Below are 7,277 nucleotides of genomic sequence, written 5' to 3' on the forward strand. Positions count from 1 at the left end.
ACACTGGGGGGCGGGCCCAGGAACACATTGGGTGGCAGGGCAAGGCTCGGGGAGGTGGGTCCTCTGCTAACTGCTGCCCTGTATGAGGAGACTGCAGCAGCCTTCTGTTCTCGACTCCTGGTTTCATAAAGGCCGGTCAGTGAGTGTGTCCCGGGAACAGGAGGCAGGAGAATACGTGCCAGAGCGAGACAATCTCCCAACCGCCTGGGACAGCGGGACAGAGGTAAAAAAACGGGACTGTCCCGCAGAATCCGGGAAGGTGGGTGCACTATTGCTCATTCCTGAAAAATTTCCACATTTTGGGGCATAATTATCATACGCTGGTGACTTTTCACATATGAAAAGTTGCTGACAGCAGCGAGTGCACCGGTGTGGGGACAGTAATGCCAGCCCACTCCCGGCCAGCCGTGCCCTCCACTCGACCAGCCTTAACCAAACCCATCACACCCTTTCTTGCCCCACTGGCGTGAAGGTGGCGGAGAGGGCAAAATAATCGCAAATGCTAGCAATAAGCTAGCACTTGCGATTATTTCAGTACCTCTGCATCACTGACGTGGTGCAGAGGTCCTCATAAATATGCCCCTGTGGCTCTATGTAGGATTCAGAAACCAGGCCACAAGCCGTTCAAAGTTTATTCCAATATACTCTGCTGATACATTGTGCGTCCATAGTGTACACTGATGCTTAGACTTGCCATACTGTGCACTATTCTGAGACCCCCCTGAGGTGACACAGCCTCAACTGACAACAGAACTAAGTGAATAGAACACAGCTCCATTTACCCGACTCTCAGTGTCTGTACAGAGACTAAGGGGCATATTTATCAGGACCTCTGCGCACCGCCAGTGGCGCAGAGGCCCTGAAATAATCGCAAATGCTAGCTTATTGCTAGCTTTTGCGATTATTTTCCCCAATCCGCCACCTTCACGCCAGTGGGGCGTGAAGGGGCGTGAAGGGGGGGCGCGGCCGGCCGAGCGGGGGGCGCGGCCGGACGGGAGTGGGCCGGCGCGGGGCGTTACTGTCCCCGCGCCTGCGCACTCGCTGCTGCCGGCGACTTTTCATACGTGAAAAGTCGCCGGTTGCGTTTTTTTCTACGCCAGGCCCTGCCTGGCGTAGGAAAAACGCTGCGCAGCTGGCAGCCCGATACATGAAGAGGCAGAAGCCTCATCATGAATTGGGCTGCGAATTTGCAGCGGCGGGGCTATCATACGCTGGCGCACGACCGCCAGCGTATGATAAATATCCCCCTAAGTGACTATTCACACCTTGTTGTTTACAAATGGACTATTTGAAGACACAAGAAGGTGCGGATTGTAATGGCTGAGAACAAATAATAGAGTTTAGAGATTACTCAGTTTTTCAAGGGTTATTCTCATCTTGGCATTCACTTCAATTTCATGAATCTTCCATATATACACATTTCTTCATTTAGCTGTTATTAAAAATTTTTCACCTGTGATAGGGTTATTGATAGGGTTAGGGCCAGTACAGGTTTGGGCTGAATATAGTCCTTAGACATAGATAAGGTTAGGACTAGAGATGAGCGAACACTAAAATGCTCGGGTACTCGTTATTCGAGACGAACTTTTCCCGATGCTCGAGTGCTCGTCTCGAATAACGAACCCCATTGAAGTCAATGGGAGACTCGAGCATTTTTCAAGGGGACCAAGGCTCTGCACAGGGAAGCTTGGCCAAACACCTGGGAACCTCAGAAAAGGATGGAAACACCACGGAAATGGACAGGAAACAGCAGGGGCAGCATGCATGGATGCCTCTGAGGCTGCCTAATCGCACCATTATGCCAAAATTATGGGCAACAGCATGGCCATGACAGAGTGACAGAATGAAGCTAGATAGCATCTAAAACATCCAATAATTGACCCTGACACTATAGGGGACGGCATGCAGAGGCAGCAGCAGCAGGCTAGAGAGTGGCATGGCGACATACCCTAATTGGACTCAGGCTTCAAACCAATGGGTGTCAGAGAGGAACCAAAGGAGGTGAGCAAGAAGCGCTCAAATAATATCGGTACATGATAAAAGTTTGCCAGTATATTTTGTGGATTACACAGCAGGGTGGCGACAAAGTTAACATGGAAGCCATGAAAACAACCCAAAATTCTGCCTGACACAGCTCGTTTGATAAGGGGACCATGTATGCTTACAGTTCATGCCAGTCGCTGCACTGGCTGCCAGTCTCCTTTCGAATACAGTTTAAAATAATAATAACCCTCATCCATAAAGCTCTGTATAATGCTGCACCCCCCTACCTCTCCTCTCTTATCTCAGTCTATCGCCCAACCCGTGCTCTTAGATCCGCCAGTGATCTTAGATTAACCTCTACCCTAGTGCGGACCTCCCACTCGCGTCTCCAAGACTTCTCTAGAGCTGCACCAATTCTATGGAATGCTCTGCCCCGGACTATCAGACTAATACCTAACCTCCAAAGTTTCAAACGTGCTCTTAAAACCCATTTCTTTAGGCAAGCCTATAACACTCATTAACTGCATGAAGTTTTAACTCTTCTACTAACCCGTCCTGTGTCGTCCTCCCATCTGTTATCCAGCAACCAACAGGCACCAGACTTCTCTGCAGTCCCATTCACCCTGGACCTGGTATATAAGATGACGGCTGAGTGGTTCAAGCGACAGCAATTCCATTTATTATATTTTTTTCTATTCCCTAAGAAGAATGGCTTGACCATTAAATATTCTTTTACCTCGTGTTACCCCATCATCTTCATAAACCGTAAGCTCTGGCGAGCAGGGACCTCACTCCTGTTGTTCCATACAAATGTTGTGCTCTGTTACATTACATTTGTATTTGTTTCCTATGATTTGTAAAGCGCTACAGAATATGATGACGCTATATAAATAAAGATTATTATTATTATTATTATGGAGGCAGTGAACTAGTAGTAGATTAAAGGTGCTGCAACTATGTTAGTTGGATCTTGGGATGGAGCTGGCGCTCTGCAGCCAGGCGAGCTTTCGCCAATCCAAGCCCCTGTCTCTAGGCTACTCCCCAAACAGCACTTCTAAGAACCTTTTGTATAAGATCAAGTGTAGTAGCGTTCTTATAAGTTTAGGATATGGCGGGTGAGGGGAATGTAAACAGATGCGCAAGAAGCGCTGAAATAATATCCCTAAATGGTAAAAGTTTGCAAGTATATTTTGTGGATTACACAGCAGGGTGGCGACAAAGTTAACAACTTTGATGTGGAATGCCCTGTAATAGCTCTTTTATGTGCCTTTTATCGCCTAGGCTCAGCAGTTTCAGCACCGCCTGCTGTCGCTTAGCGACGGCACTGCTGCTGTGCCTAGAGCTACCGACTGATGGCGCCATGCCCACGGATGGTAATTCGGAGGAGGAGGAGGTGGAGGAGGGGTGGGAGGAGGTATAGTAGGCCTTTGAGACCTGGACCGAGGTAGGCCCCGCAATTCTCTGCGTCGGCAGTATATGACCAGCCCCAGGGTCAGACTCGGTCCCAGCCTGCACCAAGTTAAGTGTAGTAGCGTTCTTATAAGTTTGGGATATGGCGGGTGAGGGGAATGTAAACAGATGCGCAAGAAGCGCATGATGCGCATGGAGCTGGCGCTCCGCTGCCAGGCGAGCTTTCGCCAATCCAAGCCCCTGTCTCTAGGCTACTCCCCAAAAAGCACTTCTAAGAACCTTTTGTATAAGATCAAGTGTAGTAGCGTTCTTATAAGTTTAGGATATGCCGGGTGAGGGGAATGTAAACAGATGCGCAAGAAGCGCTGAAATAATATCCCTAAATGGTAAAAGTTTGCCAGTATATTTTGTGGATAACACAGCAGGGTGGCGACAAAGTTAACAACTTTGATGTGGAATCCATGAAAACAACCCAAATTTCTGCCTGACACACCTCGTTTGATAAAGGGACGATGTATGGAGGCAGCTATATGGACGACTTTTGGAGGTAGCAATGGAGACAACGTGTGGAGGCTGCTATGGAGACAATTTAATTTGGATAGTGCCTGTATGTGGCAGTCCCAAACATTTTTCAAACCAGAGGAGCAGGTAGGTGGCCCTCCAGTAAAATGGAATAGATTGAGTGCCTGTATGTGGCAGTCCCAAAAATTTTTCAAACCAGAGGAGCAGGTAGGTGGCCCTCCAGTAAAATGGAATAGATTGAGTGCCTGTATGTGGCAGTCCCAAAAATTTTTTAAAACAGAGGACCGGGTAGGTGGCCCTCCAGAAAAATGGAATAGATTGAGTGCCTGTATGTGGCAGTCCCAAAAATTTTTCAAACCAGAGGAGCAGGTAGGTGGCCCTCCAGTAAAATGGAATAGATTGAGTGCCTGTATGTGGCAGTCCCAAAAATGTTTCAAACCAGAGGAGCAGGTAGGTGGCCCTGCAGTAAAATGGAATAGATTGAGTGCCTGTATGTGGCAGTCCCAAAAATTTTTCAAACCAGAGGAGCAGGTAGGTGGCCCTCCAGTAAAATGGAATAGATTGAGTGCCTGTATGTGGCAGTCCCAAAAATGTTTCAAACCAGAGGAGCAGGTAGGTGGCCCTGCAGTAAAATGGAATAGATTGAGTGCCTGTATGTGGCACTCACAAAAATTGTTTCAAACAGAGGACCGGGTAGGTGGCCCTCCAGAAAAATTAAATGCATGAAGTACTATAGCAAGAGCCAGTGGGCCCTGTCAAAAAATAGCCATTTTCCTCTGCTTTACTGTACAAAGAGGAGGAGAAGGAGGAAAATGAGGAGGAGGAGGAGTGGATCAATTATTCAGGTTGAGCTTCCTTCACCTGGTGGAGATTGGAAATTCTGAGAAATCCAGCCTTTATTCATTTTAATAAGCGTCAGCCTGTCAGCGCTGTCAGTCGACAGGCGTGTACGCTTATCGGTGATGATGCCACCAGCTGCACTGAAAACCCGCTCGGACAAGACGCTAGCGGCAGGGCAGGCAAGAACCTCCAAGGCGTACAGCGCCAGTTCGTGCCACATGTCCAGCTTTGAAACCCAGTAGTTGTAGGGAGCTGTGTGATCATTTAGGACGATGGTATGGTCAGCTACGTACTCCCTCACCATCTTTCTGTAAAGATCAGCCCTACTCTGCCGAGACTGGGGACAGGTGACAGTGTCTTGCTGGGGTGACATAAAGCTGGCAAAAGCCTTGTAAAGCGTACCCTTGCCAGTGCTGGACAAGCTGCCTGCTCGCCTACTCTCCCTCGCTACTTGTCCCGCAGAACTACGCACTCTGCCGCTAGCGCTGTCAGAAGGGAAATACTGTTTCAGCTTGTGCACCAGGGCCTGCTGGTATTCATGCATTCTCACACTCCTTTCCTCTGCAGGGATGAGAGTGGGAAGATTTTGCTTGTACCGTGGGTCCAGGAGAGTGAACACCCAGTAATCGGTGCTGGAATAAATTCTTTGAACGCGAGGGTCACGGGATAGGCAGCCTAGCATGAAATCTGCCATATGCGCCAGAGTACCAACGCGCAAGAATTCACTCCCCTCACTGGCCTGACTGTCCATTTCCTCCTCCTCCAACTCCTCCAACTCCTCTTCTTCTGCCCATACACGCTGAACAGTGAAGGACTCAACAATGGTCCCCTCTTGTGTCTCGCCAACATTCTCCTCCTCTTCCTCCTCATCCTCCTCCACCTCCACCTCCTCCGATATGCGCTGAGAAACAGACCTGAGGGTGCTTTGGCTATCAACAAGGGAATCTTCTTCCCCTGTCTCTTGTGACGAGCGCAAAGCTTCCGACTTCATGCTGACCAGAGAGTTTTTCAACAGGCCAAGCAGCGGGATGGTGAGGCTGATGATGGCGGCATCGCCACTGACCATCTGTGTTGACTACTCAAAGTTACTCAGCACCTGACAGATATCAGACATCCACGTCCACTCCTCATTGTAGACTTGAGGAAGCTGACTGACCTGACTACCAGTTCTGGTGGAAGTTGACATCTGGCAGTCTACAATCGCTCTGCGCTGCTGGTAAACTCTGGATAACATGGTCAGTGTTGAATTCCACCTCGTGGGCACGTCGCACAACAGTCGGTGAGCGGGCAGTTGGAGGCGGCGCTGCGCTGCCCTGAGAGTGGCAGCATCTGGGCTGGACTTCCTGAAATGCGCACAGATGCGGCGCACCTTCGTGAGCAAATCAGACAGATTGGGGTATGTCTTGAGGAAACGCTGAACTATCAGATTTAACACATGGGCCAGGCATGGCACATGTGTCAGTCTGCCGAGTTGCAGAGCCGCCACCAGGTTACGGCCGTTGTCACACACAACCATTCCCGGCTTGAGGTTCAGCGGTGCCAGCCACAGATCAGTCTGCGCCGTGATGCCCTGTAATAGCTCTTGGGCGGTGTGCCTTTTGTCGCCTAGGCTCAGCAGTTTGAGCACCGCCTGCTGTCGCTTAGCGACGGCACTGCTGCTGTGCCTAGGGCTACCGACTGATGGCGCCGTGCCCACGGATGGTAGTTCGGAGGAAGAGGTGGAGGAGGGGTGGGAGGAGGAGGAGGCATAGTAGGCCTGAAACACCTGGACCGAGGTAGGCCCCGCAATCCTCGGCGTCGGCAGTATATGAGCAGCCCCAGGGTCAGACTCGGTCCCAGCCTCCACCAAGTTAACCCAATGTGCCGTCAGCGATATATAGTGGCCCTGCCCGGCAGCACTCGTCCACGTGTCCGTGGTCAGGTGGACCTTGTCAGAAACGGCGTTGGTCAGGGCACGGATGATGCTGTCTGACACGTGCTGGTGCAGGGCTGGGACGGCACATCGGGAAAAGTAGTGGCGGCTGGGGACCGAATACCGAGGGGCGGCCGCCGCCATGAGGTTGCGAAAGGCCTCGGTCTCTACTAGCCTATAGGGCAGCATCTCCAGGCTAAGCAATCTGGAGATGTGCACATTAAGGGCTTGGGCGTGCGGGTGGGTTGCACTATATTTGCGTTTCCGCTCCAGCGTCTGGGGTATGGAGAGCTGAACGCTGGTGGATGCTGTGGAGGATCGTGGAGGCGACGATGGGGTTTTTGTGGCAGGGTCCTGGGCAGGGGGCTGACTATCAGCTGACACAGGGGAAGGAGCAGTGGTGTGCACGGCCAGAGGTGAACGGGCTTGTTGCCACTGAGTGGGGTGTTTAGCATTCATATGCCTGCGCATACTGGTGGTAGTTAAGCTAGTAGTGGTGGAACCCCTGCTGAGCCTGGTTTGGCAAATGTTGCACACCACAGTCCGTCGGTCATCCGGTGTTTCCTTAAAGAACCTCCAGACTTCTGAAGATCTAGCCCTCGCCGCAAGA

Source organism: Engystomops pustulosus, chromosome 1 (genome assembly GCF_040894005.1).
Source record: "Engystomops pustulosus chromosome 1, aEngPut4.maternal, whole genome shotgun sequence".
Lineage (NCBI taxonomy): Eukaryota > Metazoa > Chordata > Amphibia > Anura > Leptodactylidae > Engystomops > Engystomops pustulosus.